The sequence below is a fragment of the Ambystoma mexicanum genome, chromosome 2q (genome assembly GCF_040938575.1).
Source record: "Ambystoma mexicanum isolate Mex_15411 chromosome 2q, UKY_AmexF1_1, whole genome shotgun sequence".
NCBI classification, from domain to species: Eukaryota; Metazoa; Chordata; class Amphibia; order Caudata; family Ambystomatidae; genus Ambystoma; species Ambystoma mexicanum.
The window spans coordinates 1,455,806,702-1,455,831,681 of NC_090924.1; positions in this window are offsets into that span (position 1 = coordinate 1,455,806,702).

The following is a 24,980-nucleotide window of genomic DNA, read 5'->3' on the forward strand; positions in this document are numbered from 1 at the left end:
ACATATGTATTCTGAAGATCCCAGATTTAGACAAAATGTCAAATACATATTCCACCTACTCTTTGAAAGTGAACTAGCAACTCTATGTCACGGAGTTGCACACATATTGAAATCAGGAACCCACTTTCAAAATATATCAGCTACGCAATGAATACAAAAAGTGTAAGAAAAAGATAAAGTTTTCAATCAAGCATAACAAATCTGTTTGCAAACATGCATGGTACGAAAGAATACTGGTTCTGACGTCATGGAGATGTATGTTGTATGATCAGAAACCTTGGACCACCCACTTGGTTTGTTACATTAAGTTGTGCAGAATATGCATGGGAAGATTTACATGATTTCCTATGCCTATCAAACAACAACAAAACCAACAAAAATATACTAACACTTGGAGAACTTTGCTCTCTAGATCCTTTTAATGTTTCAAGATATTTCCACCATTGTTTCATTGCTATGCTACACTTTATTTGTAATAAAACTGTTCCTCCCCTCGGAGAAGTGCAACACTTCTTTTGGAGAAAAGAATACCAAGCCAGCGGAGCACCACATATCCACATGCTTTTATGGATTAAAGGTGCACATAAATTTGGTCAGGACACTGATGCCACAGTTTTTCAGTTCATCCAAAAATATGTCACTTGTGAAATCCCTTCACAAATTAGACATAGTGTCCTTCATGGACAAATTGTACAATTTCAAAGACATAAATGTGGCAAATATTCTTGGTACAAATACAAAAACAAAGGTAAATACTACACCAAATCCACTTTGGTTTCCCTAGACCAGTTACAGAAACAGGTGAAGTGAACAACTTCATGTCTTCAGTTCGACATAGTGTGAAAGGTAAATAACATAAGAACATGTATTACATAAAAAGAGCAGAAGAATCAAAATATATCAATGATTACAATGCAATCATTGCCCTCTTATGGAATGCAAACATAGATGTGCAGTACATTGCAGACAATTCCACTGCAGGTGCACAATATGTTACAGCCTACTTAACAAAAGCAGAAAAAACAGAGCTTCAAAACCTCTGGAATGACCTAATATCAGGCAAAACACTACCTCAGAAATTGTACAGCCTAGGCATAAACATGCTCTCTCATAGAGAATGTGGCACCTATGAAGCTACAGATCATTTAACCGGTACTGATTTTTATGGAAAATCTGAAAATATAGTATGGCTAAGTCTTGGTCTTGCTAAATCTAGAAAAAATAGTTCTCAAATCATACGAGGACATAGAAACAATAGCCAAAAATGATCCCAACAGCCAAGACATTTTGAAAAACAATTTACTAGACACATACTACCCCAACATGAGTACCACTTTGGAAACCATGTGTCTATACCACATAGCCCAAAACTTTGCATACAAAAATAATATAAAACCTGATGAAAACAAACGTATATATAAAGTGACAGATTGTGAAGGCAGCACAGTGAAATTTACCAAACGAAACTTAATTAATCATGACAAATTGTCATTAAAAACTCCTCAACAGAAAGAACTATATTACATGTCCCTACTACAACCTTTTAAACCATGGAGAAAAGAAGAAGAGATACTAGATAACTATGACTGCTATGAAGATGCTTTCAAAGCAAATGAAAGCACTATCACCGATGTGAACTTTACGCAGTACAAAACAATGTTGCACAACGAACAGCAACATACAGAAGAACTCCAGGCCCAACTAGATAAGGACACTTCTGACAGTAGTCAACCTTCTGTAACAGGAAGCCAAGAACCACTTGGACAGCCACTAATAGCAAATGAGGCAGAATTAGCTATGACAGAAGTAGAAAATACAATGTGTCACTATGAACAAGATACAGAAGACTTAACTGTACTACAATTAAAACTTAACAAAGACAAGGGCACCATTTTTGAAGAAGTAACACTTTACACCGATTACTACTCCTTCCAGTAGAACACCAAAACAAATTAGACTATTACAAACTTTCTACAGAAGCTGCAATGGAACTACGCAGAGTATTAAAACAAATGAAAATGCTACTAATAGATGAAGTGAGCATGGTCTCCAACCTAATGTTGGCTTTGATTCACCTCAGATTACAAGAATTCTTTGGAGGAAAACACATTATTGTTTTCAGAGATCTTCTGCAACTTACACCAGTGAAATGTGAGCCTATTTTTAAAACCTTAGAACACAAACTCTGCCATAAAACTGTTGGCAGCATAGGAAATGTCAACCTTTGGCAACATTTCCAATACAGAGAATTAACAGAAAACACGCGTCAATCTGCAGACCTCACTTACGCCAACATTTTAAAAAGTATTAGAGTTGGTGTACTATCTCAAGAAGCACAAGCAATATTGAAAACCTGGCACATCCATTCTCTTTATGGCGATAACGCATGTGCTACTGATGTTATGGAACAATTAGCGCACAAAAATGTCAATTGTATGGCCTTAATGCCAACTCTTGAAAGCTGTTCCAAATTCAATTAAACAATGTTAAAAAAAGAAATGCAACCAATAATTGAAATTTGCTCAACAGACAAACTGGACATACATGGTATGACACTACCCATGTGTCAACAAGCCTAAATAACTTAGAAAATTCAATCTCCAACACAGCTGGGTTGGAAAAAATATTAAAATTATCCTTAAATTGTAGAGTAATGCTTAAACGTAACCTTGACGTGAAGCAAGGACTAGTTAATGGAGCACTGGGTACAGTTGTTGGCTTTCAAATATACCCACGTGACAACAACATTCAGTTTGTCAATATTGGGCCTCATTACGACCCAGGCGGTAAGTTACCGCCTGGGCCGTGACTTTACCACCATGGCGTAAACTACCATGGTGGTTGGCGGACTTACCGCCCCATTCCGAGGTCGGCGGGGCGGTAAGTCCCCAATCCCCATTTACCCTTCCCCATTCCCATTTTTGCCCCATAGGGCATAATGGGAGTGGGGAAGGCGTTAATTACGCCACCGCAAATTACGGTGGCGTAATTAACTCCATGGTCCCTTAGCGCCATGGATTTTAACACCTGCTAAAAGCAGGTGTTAAAAGCGCCATGGCGCTAAGGGACCTCGTAGTTGGCGGTAAGGGGTCGGCGCAGCTAACGCTGGCGTTAACCCCTTACCGCCAGGGTCGTAATGAGGCCCATTCTCTTCGACTAACTTTCAGAAGTAAAAAGGATAGGGCGCTCAACAGCTTGATTCCTTCTCTTCAAAGACATGTATGTACGTAGAGAACAATTTTCTCTAACTCTAGCATATGCAGTCACCATTCATAAATCCCAAGGTCTTACCCTAGACAAGCCATTGATAGATATTGGGAACATAGTCTTTAAAGAAGACATGAGCTACGTAGCACTGTTACGTTTACGTACACTTGACGGTCTATTTCGAATCAACTTTGATGCAAGTAAAGTAAACGCTGATATTCCTTGCATTTTAGAATACCATAGACTACGGTCACTGTACACCCCCCATCTGAAATCATATCCTGTTCCACAAAAAGGAAAACATTGTAAAAGAAAACTAATTAAAACAGAAATGCAACAGGATCTGACTGAAAATTCTTCAAAGAGAGTAAAAGAAGCTAATACTTCATCAATTACCACAACCAACGAATAACCTATTAGTGACAGTAACTCAGGTACTTCTTCAAAGAAGCAACACAAACTCCGAAGAAATCACTCGGACACAAAACTATCTGGTCCATTCAAATTTTCAAATGTAACTGGTGTAAGTTGCTACGCAAATGTATCAATGAATATTCTATTTCAATTGCCACCAATTCTTAACAACATTTACTTACACAGTACAGACCAATTGTGTTTTCAAATGTTAGTCCTTCATAGAAACGCAACAAACAATCCTGACAACACGTACAGTGTTCATGGAATAAGACAAAAATTGGACTACTCTGCTGGAATGGTGAGGTTCACTATAAACTCACAAGAAGATCCACAAGAATTTCTAATATACTTAATATAAGTACTGGAAAACAAAAATATACCTATAAAAGAAATCTTCCAGATTTCACACATGTGGAAACATACATGCACTCTCTGCAACAATGTGACACAGGAACAAATCCCTAATGAGCGCTTTGTGTATGTATCCATACCTAATTGTGAATCCATTCCATTTCAACAACTTGTACTAAATGCAAACCATGGCAGATTATGTACTATCTGCAATTCAGATAATCGCTTCACCTTACTAATACAAACACATAGAAACTACGTAATACTAATGCTTCTATGTTACAATGCAGATGGTACCAAAACAACTGCAAGCTGACTGGATTCACACATGGTCAAGTGTCACTTGGTAAGAAAACCTTCACAACAATAGGTATAATCTACCATGCAGGAGCCAGAACCAATGCAGGTCACTACACTGCATATATTAAAAAGAAATGTGGATGGTTCGAATGTAATGATAGTACCATTACTCTAAAGCACAGATTACCAGCAAACCTTACAAACGCTTATTTAATCTTCTTAAAGCCAAAATTAAATAACTAATCTGTACTTCAACATTAACAAAAATGCAATTGAAAGACTATAACAGTTAGAATACGCCAACAGGTATCTAACAAGCCAAAGATTGTATAACAACCACACAGATAAATGAATAGCACTAAATTGTAACAAAAAATACACAGTTAGAATACGCCAACAGGTATCTAACTGCTTCAAAAATCTGCAACAAGCCAACAGATAGAACATTAAACCGAAACAACAAGTGAACACTCAAAGGAAACAAACAAATAGTTTCTATCGTAACATAAAATGGGTTTTTTTAATCCGACAAGGATTTTTTCCCCCCAGACCGAATGATTTGAAAAACAAACACAGAAACTGAGCAAAATGCACAGTACACTGGTTTGTAAACTAAATATGAGGGTTAAAAAAAAGCTAAAATGTCTATTATGCAATGTAATAAGTCTTTATAAAATACCTGCACTAACATGCTATTTTCTTTTATCACAGAAATTGGAAAAGAATATTTCCTCCAAGTACTTAAAGGATAGTTCCGGGACTTTTTTTTTATTGTCCCTACGGGTCGGCCATGTGTTTGTAAGCATAAATCGGTAGATCGTAGGAAACTTTCCTATGGACCTTACCCGACTTTTCGCCCATTATCGCACTCGAAATCAGCCTCCATTTTGTGATAATCCTATCATTCCGCCGCATCGACCTGGCTCACCTGCCTTTGCGGCACTAAATCAAATCCCCCGCCCCTGAGCCTGACATCAGCAGACGCGTACTGCCCATTTCAAGCACGTCTCGTGTCAACAATCGCTGCGCCTCAGCTATTGACGTGTTGCCATGGAAATGGCAGGACGCCTCTTTCCCCAATAAGTATAAACAGACCGTTTCACAACATACAGCAGCAGATTTTCGATTCCATTCCTCTCTCTGTGTTACTTTGAGTATTCTGTGACTCGTTTCAGTGCTCTGGTCAGCTACCTTCGCCGCTTGTAGCCCGTGTGAACACCTGTACCATCTCTGTAAATTATTTTACTATCTTTACCGCACAATGGCCACAATAATGCCGTATATGTACGAGCCCGAGTACACCGAGGAGGAACTACTGGAAAGGCAAGCACGCGAAAACGATGGGGATTCGGACGGCAGTTGGGAGGACCAGTCAACGGATGAAGAGCCTGGACCATGTCGCATGGACGGCGTCTCCACCTGGTGCACGTGCAATCGGTGCGAGCTAATGCCAACTGAGGAGGAGAACTGCTGCTGCCGTGAAAATTCCGGGTGCTTGGCCTACATTTCGGAAAGCGAGCAAAGTCTGCAGGAAGGCGAGCAAAGTCCGCAATGCATCACCGAGCTGCCAGAGTTCAGGGAAGCCTGCCTCTCACGGACAGTGTTGAGGATGATGATGGTGCTTATGCACGAACTTCGTGGCACTGTTCGTCCGCGTAATCCGAGTAACGAGTAAGTATACTCTGTTTGTGATGTCAGTGATGCCACCACTATTTCATGGTCGTCTCCCACATATAAAATTACATTTACATATCATTCGAACGCATGTAAATTGGTTCCATATAGTGCATTTTCTAGATATAATTTTTTTCTAAGAAAAATGACATGTGTTACCTGAATCGACATTGATAAGAAAGTTTGGTCAGTTTAATACAGTTTGCATCTTTTTTTTTCACAGGTGGTACAGGCTGGTGGCCTATCGTTGCTTCACTTGGTGGCTTCACGGGAGGCTCGGACACTGCGTTCGGAGAGTAATACCTGCCTGTGCGGTACTTGCCATTAGACAACATTTCCCCAGTGACAGTGGACAATACCGCGGATTTTCCCTCGATGTGCTGCAACCTCAACTTTACAATGTGTAATGTTTATTATTTATGTTTAACTAAAATCTAAAATAAAGCCCAACATATATTTTAGCAATGGTTGTTTTGATTTTTTAAATGAATCTAGTGTGTCTCCGTTGAATAGCCTTCCAGTGCCTTGTCTTGTCACACCACATGTCTCCGGCCAGCATCCTCCCTCACGCTGGCCGCACACCTTCAATCCACATAACCGTTGAACCCATATATGCAGCAGTCATACATATATTATTTTGTGGGTTGGCATCAAGCGTTGGCAATAAAAAGCTGTTGGATTTTATTGATACAAAACATGGTTATAGGTAAATAATAAATATGGTTGATCATAATAAATCCTCTTTTTGGGCACCGGGTACAGAGATGACCCCCATATATTCTCCTGGGAGGGTGAGGTATTTATAAACTCACCCCCCTGCCTTCCATGTAGTAGATCCTGCAGCCATCCTCTTACATTCAGTTAGATGGCCTCTCCTTGGTGAGGCCCTGCGGCAAACGGGTCTTGTCTGCATGACCACCGCCCCGATCCACCCCCCCGCCCTATCAAAGGCAGTTCGCACCGGGGTACTTGTGCTGGCAAGTGGAGCTGTCAGGGAGCGATAAAGGCCAAGAGGTGCCAAAGACCATGTACACTTCAAAGTGGTCTATAGAGCATGGGTTGTTGTTCCCATGTCTACCTCCAGACCCCGTGTCTCCTGCCAAGCATTCCCCCTCACGCTGGACGGCCCCCTGCAATCCACATAAGTGTGTCTCCATTCACGAGTCTTCCTGTGTCTTGTCTGCACGACCACCGCCCCGATCCACCCCCCCGCCCTATCAAAGGCAGTTCGCACTGGGGTACTTGTGCTGGCAAGTGGAGCTGTCAGGGAGCGATAAAGGCCAAGAGGTGCCAAAGACCATGTACACTTCAAAGTGGTCTATAGAGCATGGGTTGTTGTTCCCATGTCTACCTCCAGACCCCGTGTCTCCTGCCAAGCATCCCCCCTCACGCTGGACGGCCCCCTGCAGACCGCATAATGCCACGACATATACACGTCATTCATTCACAAACACACCCCTGTTTCGAATTCTTTATAACCCACTTCATATTTCTAATGAGAACTTCTTTGCGCTTTGCTAGTCAACCCGTGAAGGTGCTGGTTATCTGCTCTTCGTCTCTGTGAACTTCCGTGACCACTTTGAGCAAACTCGTCAGTTTGCAACCTGTGAACTGCTCCCTGTTCTACGACAAGAAACTACTCTGATCCCTGCATCTAACTGTTTGTTCGTCAAGGTAAGTCCATGTACCATAATCATTTTGCGTCCAATTTTTTAATTTATATCTATTTGCTAGTAGTCATCAAATTGCATCCATGTTTTCTTTTCGTTCACGACAGTACATGCAAGGAACTAGTCACATGTTCTGAGTTTAGTCAAATTACTTTTTCTATTTTTTGAAAGTTATTGAAATACTTATCCGCATGTGAATAACGTGTATAGTTCCAAGAACCAAAACGGACCTTGCATTGAACCTTTTATGTGTCATTTAATGTTTTAACACATTGGTATTCATAGAGAATTGTTGATCTTTACTTTTCAGAACTTTCCATAATGCCTGCCTGTTCCATTGGCGGTTGCCCTTCGAAGACCCATAACAAATCTGAAGATACTATAATGCATGTTTTCCCTAAGACAATAGATCAGATAAGAGAATGGGTCCGATATTGCGGATATCCAGCCTCTGAGCTAGAAAGTAGAGTCCTTGAAGTCTTTGCGGACAAGAGGGGTGATCGATACCGCATCTGCAGCAGGCACTTTAGCCCAGACATGTACTCCACATCATTGCTAATAAAGAAGAAAACACCGCGAGCGAGGCGAAAATTGCTCTCAACCGCTATTCCCACTCTATTCGTCCACATCCCTCCACTGGTGAGTCAAGTTTACGTATTTGTCTCTCGGCCTTGCGGTAGTGTGTAGCATTAGCTAACAATAATTTCCCCATTTATGTATCCACTCAATATGAAGGCGGAAGATTCTCCATCCGTGTCGTTATTGCAGTCATCAGCCACTTCAAGCGCCTATCGGGTAATCTTACTTAGCTATTCTGACACTGACTTGTTTTAGGCATGTAAATCAATAGTTTTAATTGATCGTGTAATCATTTTACCTAATGGTACACCACAGTACTCGTCCTCTAGTCTTTGTTTTCAGTTATAATTATTGTTATCCAAAATAATGCAAGTACTGTCTTTCAGGGAGATGCTGAGGAGTCCAACGCATTGACGACAACCGTAGATGTCACTCAGATGCTCGAGGTACGTTTCCGGACAGTTCCATCGATGGAGATCATCAGATCTTGCATTCTTGTAGCGTGATTGTTACACACAATGTTTCTTTCGTTTTTAGCCATTGGTATGTCCTTCTGTCGTCGCCCTCCTATGTGTCTTCTTTTTTCAATATTGTGTTCATTACTAATGAAAGTCCTATGTTTCAGGGAGTCGATGGAGCATTAGTCCAAGAAGAAGGGGGAGCATGCAGTTACGGGTCGGCGCAACAGCTTGCAGAAGTGTGCACCGCAGTTACAGCGTCCCTTGATGTTCTTATGCATTTCGAGGTATGGATACTGACAGATCAATCATGCGAGATCAAATGACGTGATTACATCCGCTATACTTCCTTCTTTATTAACGCAAGTACTATGTTTCAGGGAGCTGACGGAGCTTCTTCAACAAGAACATCACCCCTAGTAGTTGATGCAGATCTCTGGGTGGTGACACTTCCAACGATGGAGCAAATCGAATCATATTTAGATATCCATTATTTATTTTAGACAACTGATCATTTGTGCAGGTCTATTTAGATGAGCCGTTGACGCCTGCAGAAAGTTTATGTTCTTTTAAACAAAATAGAAAACCATACTAATGCAATTACTGTGTTTCAGGGAGTTGCTGAAGCGTCATCTTCAATAATATCATCAATGGAAGTCTATGCGGAGCCCGAGGTATGGATCTTGACAGTTCAATCTAACTAGATCAACAATGCGTGAACTATTGTCGTTTGAATGTTCTACACAATGCGTTCATTCGTGTTTTGCTATTGAGATGTACGTATGGGTATTGGTCCCCAAGTACATTTTGTGTTTTCAATATTATTATACATACTAATGAAAGTTCTATGTTTCAGGGAGTCGATGGAGCCTCAGTGAGTGATGGATGTGCTTATCATGAAAATATAGTCGTTGCAGCGCGAGAGGAAGTGGAGACATGCACACACGAGTCGGAGCAACAGCGTCCAGATGTTGAATTTCTAGGCAAGAAAGTTTCAAAGAAAAGAAAGCAAAAGAAGGTTAGTGTCCTGTTCACTATATTATGTTGTCTTTCACTGTCAATAGTTCAATACTGTAAGTTGTGTTTAAACTGAACATCCCTTTTCTAATCTGTCCTCTAGTTGCGAGTGGGTGTAAGAACTAGATCTACACAGACAGTGAAGCGAACGAGAGATGTTGCTTGTCAAACCTTTTGGCAGGGACTTGAGACTGGAGATGCATCGTGCCAATGGGAAGAATATGAAGTGATTGACAACGGAGCTATACCACCACCAGCCATTGATAGTGAATGTCCTCCTGGTAGTTTGGATGCAGTCGGAGATCAATTCACAGAATCCACACCCGCAAAAAATAAGAGCGCGCGAAAGTTGAAGACATTGTTTTTTTCTCCCATCTCCGGACAAGGAACAGATGTTGCAATGGAAGAGAATGAAGTGGACGACAATGAAACACCATCAATATCACTCAGCATAGCGGAAGACGATATCAGAGATTGTACCTTTCATGCGAGTGACATGTCCTCAACGTTACAGGCCGAACCAGCTGGGATGCAGAGTGACAGTATAAGGAAAGAGGCCAAATTCATTGTATTCGATAGCTGTTTGATGGATATTATTATGATGATGAAATGTGGGCATTGGGTTGGTGGGGAAGTATGTGGGGAGCCATTGATTAATGTGACTCGTGCAATTCGAGGCACTAACCTTAAAATACATGCCACCTGTACACAATATCATCCGTTCGCATGGTCTGCACAACCCATGCTGGGGCAACTGCCAGCAGGCAATCTACTTTGTGCAGCGGCCGCACTTTTTAGTGGTTCAAGTTTTAAAAAGTTACAGTATTTCTTTCAGTTTGTGGGAATCCATTTCATTGCGAAAAGTCAGTTCTACAAATACCAAACCGATTATCTATTTCCAGCCATCAGCGAAGCTTGGAGAATGGAAAAAATGTCAATGGAAAGTACATTCGCGGGCAAACGCTTCAGGCTAGCCGGTGATGGACAGTGCGACAGCCCAGGATTTTCAGCCAAGTACTGCACCTACCACTTTCAGGACATGGAAAGTAAGAAAATTGTGAGTTCGGTGGTCGTGCAGGTGTCACAAAGTACATCCTCAGTGGCCATGGAGAAAGTTGGCTTTGTAGCATCATTGCAAGAACTACAATCGCGGGGAATGGTGATCGACCTGATAGCCACGGACAGACACGTTTCAATTGCCAAGACAATGAGAGAAGAGTACAAAAATATAAATCACCAATTTGACGTATGGCATCTTGCAAAAACAATCAATAAAAAATTGTCGGCTGCAGGAAAAAAAAAAGATATGCAAGGTATTTCACAGTGGTCCAAGTCAATCAGCAACCATCTTTGGTGGAGCTCAAAAACATGTGAAGGGTCGTTGGAAATTCTACTGGAAAAATGGCGGTCAGTAATGTTGCACTGTAGCAACGTACATCGATGGTCGACAAATGAGCATTTCCACAAATGTGAACATGGCCTTTTGTCCACAGAGGAGGCACGGAAGAAGAAGTGGTTGATTCCTTCATCACCCACTCACAAGGCCATTGAAAAGATTGTATTTGATAAAACTATAACAAGAGATTTGAGGGGACTCACGGAATTCTGCCACACAGGAGATTTGGAGGTGTTCCACAATATGTGCCTAAAGTACAGGCCCAAACGATTGCATTTTGGCATGGAAGGCATGATAAATCGGACTCTTCTAGCGGTCTTGGCACATAACCATAATGTTGGCCGTCAACAAAGTAGGACGACCGGAACTTTAGGGACGCTTCGCTACAATAAGGCCTTCACTAAAAGAAGTAAACAATGGGTGATCAAACCAGTGTTTGAGGATATGCAATATGAGTTTATTGAGAGACTTATCGTAGATGTCCTCGATAGGCACATACATGGAGTGGTGAACGAACCTATGCAGGGGACAACTGCATTGCCACCCAACATTGCCTCTGTTCCATGTCCACCTAAAGCAGAGCTCATTGAGAAATACACATCACGGTTTAAATGATTGTAATTTGATTGTCTGTTCTCTCGAGTCTCCACATGTTGCAGGCCCATTGCAATTAAACCAAACAGTAATATAAATCATTTTTACAAAAATTATAGAATGTTTCCGTATTACAAACACATGGCCGACCCTTAGGGACAATAAAAAAAAAGGCACGCAGACAAGATGCCCTTACACTAACTGGAGCTAACTAGAAATGTGTGCTCGCTCAAAGTGAAGGTCAGCTGCTTTGATGTTTTGCTCGGGTGGCGGAACGGCCCACGACCCAGTATAAGGTTCTATTGTGATTTGACCTTGACAGGCCGGGACCATCCTGAAAGACTAAGAAAAGATAATGAATAAAATTTCAGAAACGAAACGATGAGCCACGTTCATTAGAAGAAGTAACGTCGGCAAAGAAGGAGTGGTGTTTCGGGTCTGCCCTACACAGAGACACAATGGAAAATGCAAATATAATGTAAGTAACTTTTGATGAGTTTATACCGCAATTTCATTACTATACAGTGGCTTTAAAGACGGGTTCAGTTGTACTTGTTCGTTCTATGTGGCATATTGTTTTCTACCGCGCACTATCTTGAGGAGAAACATCTGCTTTTACTGAAGCACCTCAAAACCTTCCTCTTTGCTTCTGCTTTCTCTCTCCCTCTCCCCTGCTACAACTGGTCCACTGTCTGCGACCTCGGTCCTGGGCCCTTCCACTCTCCACCTGCACTGCCTCCCTGTCAACCCCTGCACTGGGGGACTGTCTCAGTATCCTACAGCCCCCCCTTCCCAGCACTTGTTCTGCACTTACCTTGCACTTGCCACCAGCTGGCCCTATTTATTTATTATTTTATGCTACTTACCTTGTACTCCACTCCCCCCCTCCCTGCCTCGCCACGCCTTTAAACACTTGTGTACACCCAGTAGCGCTGTCCTCGCTATGATTTTAATAAGGATCTGATGGTGAGACTAATTTCATTTTTTATGTTTTTAGGTACATCATTCACTACTGTCTGTGTCACGAGTACCGGACACCGGCGGACGGCTTCTACAGCCGCCAGTTGCTTCTCCGCGTGAACAACGTTACCACCCTGACCATTTTATGGGACGATCGCCAAGTACAAGTATGCCCTTACGCGGTACTAACGGTTAGATGCAACATACCTACCGTTGTGGTGGCCTAGTGCCTCGTTGTTGGAACAGCCATGCGATTATCAGTGCGACCAAAGAGCTTATTTTTATCGTAAACCAACACCCTGTGTACTGCACACGAACATCGCTTCCCTCAAGACGAACTAATTTGGATCGAGAGCAAAGAAAAATGCAAATCGCTGAATATTCTCTAAACATTTGATGTCCAATAAACGTACTTTGCCAAATGTACAATCTTGCCGTTTGCTTTTAAACCACGGTTTCACATTCCGAATTGTGGCGCTGTATTGTGAGATGCTCTAAGACCCTGTGTACAGCAAAGGACCATCGCGTTCCTCAATACGAACTTTTTGGAACATGAGCAAATAAAAATGCAAATCGCTGAATATTCTCTAAACATTTGATGTCAAATAAATGTACTTTACCACATTTACAATCTTGCGGTTTGATTTCAAAGTACAGTTTCATATTCCGAATTGTGGTGCGCTGTATTGTGAGCTGATCTGTGTTGATTTCCGGGGTCTGTGTGGAGTCGCGTAGAAGACGCCTGGGCGCGTTTGCCTACGCAGCTCAGTCACGTCACGGATAGAGGCGGGGAATATGAATGTTTTGATAAAGTCTGTTTCAGGGGCGGGGGATTTGATTTAGTGCCGCAAAGGCAGGTGAGCCAGGTCGATGCGGCGGAATGATAGGATTATCACAAAATGGAGGCTGATTTCGAGTGCGATAATGGGCGAAAAGTCAGGTAAGGTCCATAGGAAAGTTTCCTACGATCTACCGATTTATGCTTACAAACACATGGCCGACCCGTAGGGACAATAAAAAAAAAGTCCCGGAACTATCCTTTAAGTCATGTAAAAAATATATGGAATTTCAACAAATGAAACAGTAAGTATAATTTCAAAAATTTCAAATGTATTCGAATCAATACGTGTGATCTATGGCTCAAATATGGTGCAGTGGTTGTGGCCAGGGCCTAGAGTCTTGGGAGTATGGCTTAAGGACTACGGCCTGCAGCCATGCACCCAAGACTCGAGGCCCTGGCCACAACCACCGCAACATATCACCCGCATGTAGGCTTATAAGTCATTAGAATGCAACATTTTAACTGCAGCATATACTCAATTTGCACCCAGGACTCTAGGCCCTGCCCACACCTACCAGACAGATATTCGATTGTATGGGTGTGATGTATGGGTGTGATATGCTGCGGTGGTTGTGGCTAGGGCCCAGAGTCTTGGGTGTATGGGCTACGGCCTACGGTGCTTATAACTTCAATACTTATAACTTTGGTTTTGGGTGCATGACCTGCGGCCATGTACCCAAGACTCTAAGCCCTGGCCACAACCACCGCAGCATATCACACCCATAGTGGCTTATAAATCAGTATCACACCCATAGAAGTGAAAATTTTAACTGTGGCATGTACTCAATTTTAATGTCCGCTGACACCAAACGTGTCCTTAGAACAGTTTCAATTTGCCTGCGCACAGCACAGACGGAAATACTATCCTTAGGACACCCCTCAATTTCAGTAATTATAAACATCCTGCACAGCACGGGCATGGCGAATACATCAGTAGCACCTGCCACCTAAACAAATACACTATTTCACCCATCGCTTACTCCCTAAACCTCCCCAAGCACTCTGACACACCAAAACACTCCCCAAAACTGCATTCCGCCTCTGTTCTCCGCTGCGCTGTCTGCGGATCCAAGATGTCGGGCGTATCAGAACAATCTGATGCACATCACCCCTCACTCCAGCCAATCGGCTGACACATCGCGTGTCCTTGGTCATGGCGCGAGCCAATTAGCCAATCTTTACTTTGTCCGCGGAGCGAACAGGGAAGTGTCTCCGCGGAGCGGACATAGATATCACTAATTTTTTGAGACAAACTTTTTGGTCATTTTAAAGAAAACTACCGGATGGATTGGCACCAAATTTACAAAAGCACGCTTTCGGGACCAAGCTCCTGCCGCAAATTTGGTGAAAATCCGTTAAGCGGTTTCGGTTGTAGGCGTGCGCAAAGTTGTTCCCCCATTCAGTCTATGGGAAAAAAAGAGGTTTTGGGACCCCCTCTATAACTTTTCCCCCCTGGACCAAACATCACCAAACTTTACAAAAAATACAGAGTGGCCCATATACTTTTTTTGCAAAGTTTGGTGTGGCTTTGTCCAGGGGGAGCAAAGTTATAAGCCACCCAAAAAGTGCTCTTCCTTTGGGTTTAGCAACTTAACCATAACTACACAATCACTACCGTGGCGGTGTAATATATATATTACATGACCTTTGCTCCCCATTTACGAATCCTCACCAAACTTTGCATATGAAGTATATGACCCACTCTGCATTGTTTCGCTAAGTTTGGTGAGGTTTGGTCCGTGGAGGGGGCCAAAGTTATAGGGGGGACCCAAAATTTCTTTTTTTTCCATAGACTGAATGGAGAAAACATTTCTGTCGCGCCTACAGCCCAAACCACTGGACGGATTTTCACCAGATTTGCGGTAGGAATAGCGGCTTAGTCCAGAAAGCGTGCTTTTGTAAATTTGGTGAAAATCCATCCAGTCTTTTTAGTTCTAAAAAAATTGTGATTTCTATGTCCACTCCGCGGACACACTTCTCTGTTCGCTACGCGGACAGGACACCAATTGGTTAATCGGCTTGCGTCATGACCGCGGACATGCAACGTGTTCTCTCATTGGCTGGGATGAAGTGTGAGGTGCGTCACATTGTTTCGATGCGCCCGCCATATTGGATCCGCAGACATCCACAGACAGCGCGGCATGGAAGTGAGCATAAATCCAATTTTGGGGAGTGTTTTGGTGTGTAGGAGTGCTTGGAGAGGGTGGGGGAGTAAGAGATGGGTCAAATGCTGTATTTGTTTCGGTGAAGAAGGCCTTGATGTGTTTGTGGTGTCCGTGGTCACCACGGTTGTCCGCGGACATACTAAACACTGGGCGCACTACTGGCTATTTTACTTTAGTTTGATGTTGGTTTTGGGTCGTTAGTAGAGCATTGGGTGAAGAGGGTATGTATTGAAGAGTTTGTGCGTTGGTTGTAATTATTTTTTAGAATGTTAATTGAAGTGGATAGGTTTTGAGGTGGGTGTATTATGTTTTTGGGTTGGGTCATTTGGTAGGTGTTTTCTTCTATGGGTGTGTTATCCTGCGGTGGTTGAGGCCAGGGCCTAGAGTCTTGGGTGCATGGCCCAAGGGCCGTAGGCCATGCACCCAAGACTCTAGGCCCTGGTCACAACCACTGCAGCATAACACACCCATGCTACCTAACATTTTGACTGTGGTATGTGAGCTGATAAGGGGAAATGTTTTAAAAAATGTGTGTACTGATTGGCAGTAGTGTAATGGTGTTTATAGGACAGTGAGATGATGTGTGTTAGTTTGTTGGATTGTGTTCAGAATGTTGGTATTGAAGACTCTAGGCATTTTGGGTTGTATTTATTGGTGAGGTGTTCATTTGCATGACTGTGTTATGTTGCAGTGTTTGTGAGTCTAATTATTATATACTTACTGTTTCCTTTGTTTAGGCTGTATGTTGAGTTTTGGCCATGACATGCAGTCAAGATTGTAGTATTTGGCAACAAGCGCTGCAGCATAAGATACCTATGGAATCAAACATTTTCGATTGTGGGCTATGGTCAGGTGTTTTCTTGAATGGGTGTGTTATGCTGTGGTGTTTGTCCAATCATTATATACTTAGTGTTTGACTTTTTGTGTTTGTATCCAGTTTTTTCATGACATTGGTAGTTGGAGCAGTGTAGGTAGTTTATAATGAGTATTGCATTGCATAGTAGACATTTCTGTATTTTGTCGACCCTCATATTTAGTACTATAGAAGTACTATAGTTCAAACCAGTGTACTGTGCAATTTGCTCGGTTCCTGTGTTTGTTCATTGAATCATTGGGTCTGTGGGAAAAAAATCCATGCTGGATTTTAAAAAAAAGCCTTTCTTTCTTTCATTGATTTGGAAGTGGTGGTAGTATTGTTGCAATTAGATAGCAGTTGGTGTATTCTATTTGTTTATTTATTTTTCCATTTTAGTGGTATTCATCTATCTGTTGGCTTGTTGCAGATTTTTGGGGCCGTTAGATACCTGTTGGCATAGTCTAACTGTATATTTCTTGTTTTATTTTAGTGGTATTTATTTATTGGTTTGCTTGTTGCAGAATCTTGGGTGAGTTAGATACCTGTTGGCGTATTCTAACTGTTTATTTCTTGTTTCATTTTAGTGATATTCATTTATCTGTTTGCTTGTTGCAGAATCTTGGGGCAGTTAGATACCTGTTGGCGCATTCTAACTGTTCATAGTTTTGAAGTTGAAGTTTTGTTTATGTTCATGCACAGATTAGTTATTAAATTTTGTTTTAAGAATATTAAGCAAGCGTTTTCAAGATTTGCTGGTAATCTCTGTTTTAGAGTAATGGTAGTATCATTGCATTCAAACCATCCACAATTCTTTTATATATATGCAGTGTAGTGACCTGCATTGGTTTTGGCTCCTGCGTGGTAGATTATACCTATTATTGTGAAGGTTTTCCTACCAAGTGATACTTGACCATGTGTGAATCCAGTCAGCTTGCAGTTGTTTTAGCATTACTATTACGTATTTACTATGTGTCTGTATTTTTAAGGTGGAACGATTATCGCAGGTAGTACATAATCTGCCATGGTTTGCATTTCGTACAAGTTGCTGTAATGGAATGGATTCACAGTTAGGTATCTATACATACATGAAGCGTTCATTAGGAACTTCTTCTTGTGCAACATGGCTGCAAAGAGTGCATCTGGAAGATTTCATTTATAGGTATGTTTTTGTTTTCTAGTACTTGTGGTAAGTACATTAGAAATTCTTGTGGATTTTCTTATGTGTTTTTAGTGAATTTGACCATTCCAGCACAGTAGTCCAATTCCTGCCTTATTCCAGAAACACTGTAAGTGTTGTCAGGATTATTGGTTGCTTTTCTGTGGGACAAACATCTGTCCTGTGTAAGTAAACGTTGTCAATAGTTGGTGGTAATTGGAATATAATATTGATTGCTACATTTGTGTAGCAATTTACACCAGTTGTATTTGAAAATTTGAATGGACCTGGCAGTTCTGTGGCCAAGTCATTTGTTCGGTATGTGTGTTGTTTCTTTGAAGAGGTACTTGAGTTAGTTTGAGCAGTAGATTTTTCTTTGGTTGTGGTCCTTGATGAAGTATTAACTTATTTTACTTTCTTTGGAGGAATTGCTGTGCAATCCAACATTGTTTGAATCTGAAGTAGTTTTCTTTTACAATGTTTTGCTTTTTGCACAACAAGATAGGTTTTTAGATGGGGGGTGTAGAGTGAACGCAGTATATTGTATTCTAGAATGCAAGGAATATCAGCATTTACTTTACTTGCATCAAAGTTGATTAGAAATAGTCGGTCAAGTGCACGTAAGCGTGAAAGTGCTACATAGCTCATGCCTTCTTTAAAAACTGTGCTACCAATATCTATCAATGCTTTATCTAGGGTAAGACCTTGTGATTTGTGAATGGTGACTGCATATGCTAGAGTAAAAGAAAATTGTTCTCTGCGTAGCTACATGTCTTTGAAAAGAAGGAAGTAGGCTGTTGAGCATCCTATCCTTTTAACTTCTGATAGTTTGTTAAAGAGAATATTGACAAACTTAATGTTGTCATCATGTGGGTATGTTTGAAAGCCAACAACTGTACCAAGTGCTCCATTAACTAGTCCTTGGTCCACGTCAAGGTTTCGTTTAAGCATTACTCTACAGTTTAAAGATATTTTTTATATTTTCTCCAAACCAGCTGCGTTAAAGATAGAGTTTTCCAAGGTGTTTGGCCTTGTTGTGGATTGTTGACACATGGGTAGTGTCATACCATGTACGTCCATTGTAGTCTGTTTCATTGTCTGTGGAGCAAATGTGAACTATTAGTTGCATTTTTTTAACATTGTTTCATTATATTTTGAACAGCTTGCAAGAGTTGGCATCAAGGATATACAATTGAAATTTTTGTGTGTTAATGTGCTTTTTTCCATGACATCAGCAGCACATGAGTTATGGCCAAAGAGTGCATGGATGTGCCTGGTTTTTAATATAGATTGTGCTTCTTGATATAGTTCTCCAACTCTAATACTTTTTAAAATGTTGGCGTATTTGAGGTCTGCAGACTGATGCATATTTTCAGTTAATTCTCTGTATTCGAAATGTTTCCAAAGGTTGACATTTCCTATGCTACCAAGAGTTTTATGGCATAGTTTGTGCCCTAAGGTTTTAAAAATTGGTTCAACTTCAACTGGTGTTAATTGAAGAAGATCTCCAATAACGATAATGTGTTTTCCACCAAAGAGTTCTTCATAGTCTGTTTTCAGTACCTCTTATAATCTGAGGTGAATGAAGGCTAACATTAGATTGGACACCATGCTTACCTCATCTATTAGCAGCATTTTCATTTGTTTGAAAACTTCCATTGCAGCTTCTGTAGAAAGTTTGTAATAGTCTCATTTCTTTTGGTGTTCTACTGGAAGGAGTAGTAATCGGTGTAAAGTGACACCACCTATGTTGTAGGCAGCTAAACCTGTGGGGGCAGTTACAACAGCTGACAGTTTGTTGTTTGTCACTTGTTGGAGGAACTTGCTGATGATTTTGATTAAGAATGTTTTGCCTGAACCAGCTTGACCACTCACATATAGCAGTATAGGTTTATAGCCTTGGCAGATACAATTTTTACTTTCATTGTGTACACCATGTTTAGTTTGTTTTGTTACTTCTTGGAAAATGCTACGCTGCTCATAATTTAGTTGTGATTATAGTACAGCAGAGTCTTCTGCAGATTGCTCATACTGACACATGGTGTATTCTACTTCTGTCATGGCTAATTCTGCCTCATTTTCTATTAGTGGATGTCCTAGTGGTTCTTGGCTTCCTGTTACAGAAGGTTGTCTACTGTCAGGAGTGTCTGTCATAAATCACCAATGTATCAACTAAAAAGGATACGGTAACCAAAAAAGGATACAATTTGGTAGGGCTCTTCCGGATCCTATTTTCACACGACTTGATTGTAGGTAGGTCAAATTAGACCTTCCAAATGATACAACTCTCTGACTGGATGAAACAGGCAGAGAGATGGATCACTGGAAAGGGCGTGGGAATTGTGTAGGAATTATGCCTAGGATAGATAAAGTATCATAAGAAACTGTCCCAATCGAATTACTAAGATAACACAGTATTAGCATTAATTCAGACACTGACCTTATGGCAAAAACTGAAGTAATCCACGAAGGTTTTTTGAAGAAAAGAAGGAGTTGAAGAAACGACAAAGGAAGGGAAGATTAGTAAGGGAGACTTATCCCGAACGACACGAGGCTCTCGCTAGATACCGGGTTGGTGCACCACAGGATAGCGTCCAAAGTACTGTGCACAATAATCTTCCAATAGTTCATGAAATACTTCCTTTCCCACGATGAACAAAAATTAGAATTTCACCTGTTAACTGTCACAGGTACCAAAGGTTCAAAACAGTTCAGAAAACCACGTGCAGGATTGCATGCGATAGAATACACGCAGCCAGGCCAGCCGCGCTTGAAAACAACGTCTGCGTGTAGATATTTAGCACACAAACAGTAGTGTTGATGTCGTCCGCGCCTGTCCGCAGACATACGCACAGTCTGTGGCCTTCAAAAATCATTAGCGCGGGGTTCAGTATGTTCTATGTTATATGTATATAAAGTTAGGGAATTCTAGTAAACATCTCCCAAAATTCACACGATGCAAGTGTATATTTAGTAAGAAAACTTTGTTAAAGGGATGTTATGATTAAGTTGCGCTACCAAAAACGTATGAAATTCAGAAAAAAAAACATTGTTAAAGGGATGTTATGGTTCCAAGTAAAACCGAAAAACTCTTGAAATTCGCCAGTTATGGTAAGCTAAGCAACTCACGCCACCACTGTGCACTGTTACGACTAACACCCAGGACATCACTGATGACATCACATATCTGGGCCACTTGTTTTTGTTCATTGACATATATAGGCCAGGTGGTTTTGTTCACTGACAGTCAGTATAAAAATGTTTTAAAAGGTGCTATATATCTAGACGTTAATCTTGTCATATGTTCTTTAAGTACTTTCCTTAGGGTCTGGTCTCAGCTCATAGTGCACATACATAGGGAAATGAGCAGGCCTCAAACACACAGTACACTTTAGATGTACTGTTGATCACTTTGAGTACAATTGGGCTGTGATTGCAAAGCACATACATCAACAACTACTGTAAAACTATTACAAAGTATGGACTCCTGTCCAGTGCGCAAATACACAGGACTACAAGGACATTCATTAGCCTGCATTTCTGGACCAATTTGCAAAAGCACCGTCCACCTTATCAAAGTGATAGCAACACACCATTCAACTATAAGAAATCTGGATCATAAACTGTACTATTCCAAAAGCCCTGCTTTAGTACTAGCCAATTTAAATAACAATCTTCTGCATGGTACAGCCAAAGAACTACTCAAAGATATAGAGGATATCCAGAGAAATTATTTTTCAAGTGAAAGCCACTTACAATATACAATTGCTTTAGAGCAGACTCGCAACAACTTGACAAATGGCAAGCTTCTACTACACACATACAAAAAAGAAATACTAAAGTTTAAAAGTACGTCTGCTGAAGTACCAAACCATTTGTGTGTGTTGCCGCAGGACTTTTTTTAAGAATAGCACAAAAACTGTAGACATAATGTACAAAATAGAAGACAATGAAGATTCCAAGTGGTTCCAATTAGCTCTCTCTCTTATAGCAGAAAACAAATATGAAATTGCTCACCCCTTAATACTTTGCAGTTACTGCACTGCAAAACTAGACAACAACCAAACACCTTCACGTGCTATCACAAATAACATGGAATTATTCCCACTACCAATAGCCCTGCAACAACTTAACTTGTTTGAGATCATCATAATTCAAACAGTGCACCCATTTTAAGCAATAATACGCCTTCACCCAAAAACAGCAAAACTACCTCCCTCTGAATTACTGAAAGGCATTTGTGGCAAAGTAGTTTATTTGCCATTAGCTCCCAAAGAAAATGTAGACACTCTGGGAGTGTAACATCCAATAGATCAAACTTTAATTATCTTAGTATATGGTGTACCCACAAAAGACAAAACAAATTGGCAACAACTCGTGGATTTACATAAAGTTAGACAAGCCCTACAATATCTAAAAAACAACAATGAATACTACAAAGAAATACATATTGACCAAAATCTGAGGGAAACCACAGAAATAATTCAAGACTCATCAGAAACTGGTAATTTCAACTTCTAGATCCAGCTGCAGAATCCAATATTTTAGACCATTATACAGTTCATCCATTACACTCTACAGACACCATAGATGATGCAATGGAAACGTACAAAATGCGCAAAAGCCAAAGGATCTCCAAACAGCATATGGGAAAAAGTATAGAAGCATGTGCCTTTCCTCTCCTCTGTCCTACTGGAAAAGGAGGAAGGTACGATGATAGACCCACACAAATAACATCATCAAAATACTGCTCTTTACGAATGTATTTTGAAGACCCCAGAGTCAGACAAAACGTGGAATACATATTCCACCTTCTCTTTGAAAGTGAATTAGCAATTCTATGCTACGGAGATGCACACACATTGAAATCAGGTACTAATTTTCAAAATATGTCAGCTACGCAATTACTACAAAAAGTGTAAATAAAAGATGAGGTTGTACAGTCAAACATTATAAATGTTTTAGCAAACATGCGTTGTACAAAAGAATATTGGTTCGGATGTCACGGAGATGTACGCTGTATGATAAGAAATCTTGGGCCACCCACTTGGTTTGTGACATTAAGTTGTGCAGAATATGCATTGGAAGATTTACACGATTTCCTACGCATAGCAAACAAAAACAAAACAAATATAGATATAAAAACACCAGGAGAACTTGCTAGATCCTGTAAATGTATCAAGATATTTCCATCATCCCTACATTGCTATGCTAAACTTGATTTGCAATAAAACTGTTCCTCCCCTCAGAGAAGTGCAACACTTCTTTTGGAGAAAATAATACCAAGCCAGATGAGCACTATACATCCATAATCTTTTGCGGATTAAAGATGCTCCTAAATTTGGTGAGGACAGTGATGCCACTGTTTTGCAGTTCTTCCAAAAATATGTCACATGTGATATCCCTTCACAAACGACACATGCTCACCTTCATGCACACATTTTACAATTTAAAAGACACAAATGTGGGAAGTATTGTCGTCACAAATGTAAAAACAAAGGGAAATACTACACCCAATGCCGCTTTGGTTTCCCTAGACCAGTTTCTGCAATAGGTCAAGTAAACAACTTCATGTCTTCAGTTAGACATTGTGTCAAAGGTAAATTACCTAAAAAGACATATTACATAAAAAGAACAGAAGATCAAAATACATACATGATTACAATGCAATCAATGCCCTCCTATGGAATGCAAATATAGATGTGCAGTAAATTGCAGCCAATTGCACTGCAGTTGTACGATATGTCACAGCCTACTTAACCAAAGCAGAAAAAACAGAGCTCCAAGACCTCTGGGATGACATATCATCTGACAAAATACGATCACAGAAATTGTACAGCTTAGGCATAAAAATGCTCTCTCATAGAGAATGTGGCTGCTATGAAGCAGCAGACTGTTTAAACGGTACTGCTTTGTATGGAAAATCTGAAAATATAGTATGGCTAAGCCTTGGTCCTGCTAAATCTAGAAAAAGAGTTCTGAAATCATTTGAAGACATAGAAACAATAGCCAGAAATTATCCCAACAGCCAAGACATTTTGAAAAACAATTTACTAGACACATACTACCCAAACAGGAGTACCACTTTGGAAACCATGTGTCTATTCCACATAGCCCAAAACTTCACATACAAAAATAATATTAAACCAGATGAGAAGAAAGGTAGATACAGAGTGGAAAATTGTGATGGTTAGTGAAACTTACCAAACAAAGCTTAATTAATCATATCAAATTGTCATTAAAAACTCCTCAACATAAAGAACTGTATTATATGTCCCTGATACAACTGTTTAAACCATGGAGAAAAGAAGAAGATTTATTAGATACTAAGACACTTTCAAAGCAAATGTAAACACTATAACAGACATAAACTTTACACAGTACAAAACAATGTTGCACAATGAACAGCAACAACAAGAAGAACTCCAGGCACAACTAGATGTGGACACTCCTGACAGTAGTCAACCTTCTTTAACAGGAAGCCAAGAACCACTTTGACAGCCACTAATAGCAAATGAGGCAGAATTAGCCATGACAGAAGTAGAAAACACCATGTGTCAGTATGAGCAATCTACAGAAATCTTTGCTGTACTAAAATCACAACTAAACAATGAGCAGTGTAGCATTTTCCAAGAAATAACAAAAAAAATGGACCTGCCAAGACTACAAACCTATACTGCTATACGCAAGTGGTCAAGCTGGTTCAGGCATACGTTCTTAATCAAAATCATCAGCAAGTACTGCCAACAATTGACAAACAACAAACTGTCAGCTGTTGTAACTGCACTCACAGGTTTAGCTACCTACAACATATGCAGTGTCACTTTACACCAATTACTACTCTTTCCAGTAGACCACCAAAACAAAATAGACTATTACAAACTTTCTCCAGAAGCTGCAATGGAACTACGCAGAGTTTTCAAAAAAATTAAAATGCTGCTAATAGATGAAGTAAGCATAGTTTCCAATCTAATGGTAGCCTTCATTAACCCTTTAAGTGCCATGGGTATTTCTCCCCAGTGCCAGAGCCTTTTTTGGTGATTTTGGTATGTGGCCATTCAATGGCTTGTAACTTTTTCGTTACATGAGATATCTCGGCCAAATTTGGCTCCTTTTTTTCCCACATGTAGGCGGTCGTAACGCCACCCAGGAATCTCAGGTTGCTGTAGGGGGGTGAGAGAAAATAAGGAAAATGTGCGAAAATGTTGGGTTTTTTCAAAAAATGCCAATAAAATGATGTACAAAGAAGCCTGTGGTTTTTTCCTTGTAAGAGCTAGGAACAAATGATTTGCTGTTCTGAGTTCCCCAATGTGTTGGCTTTCAGGAACAGGTTGAGTGG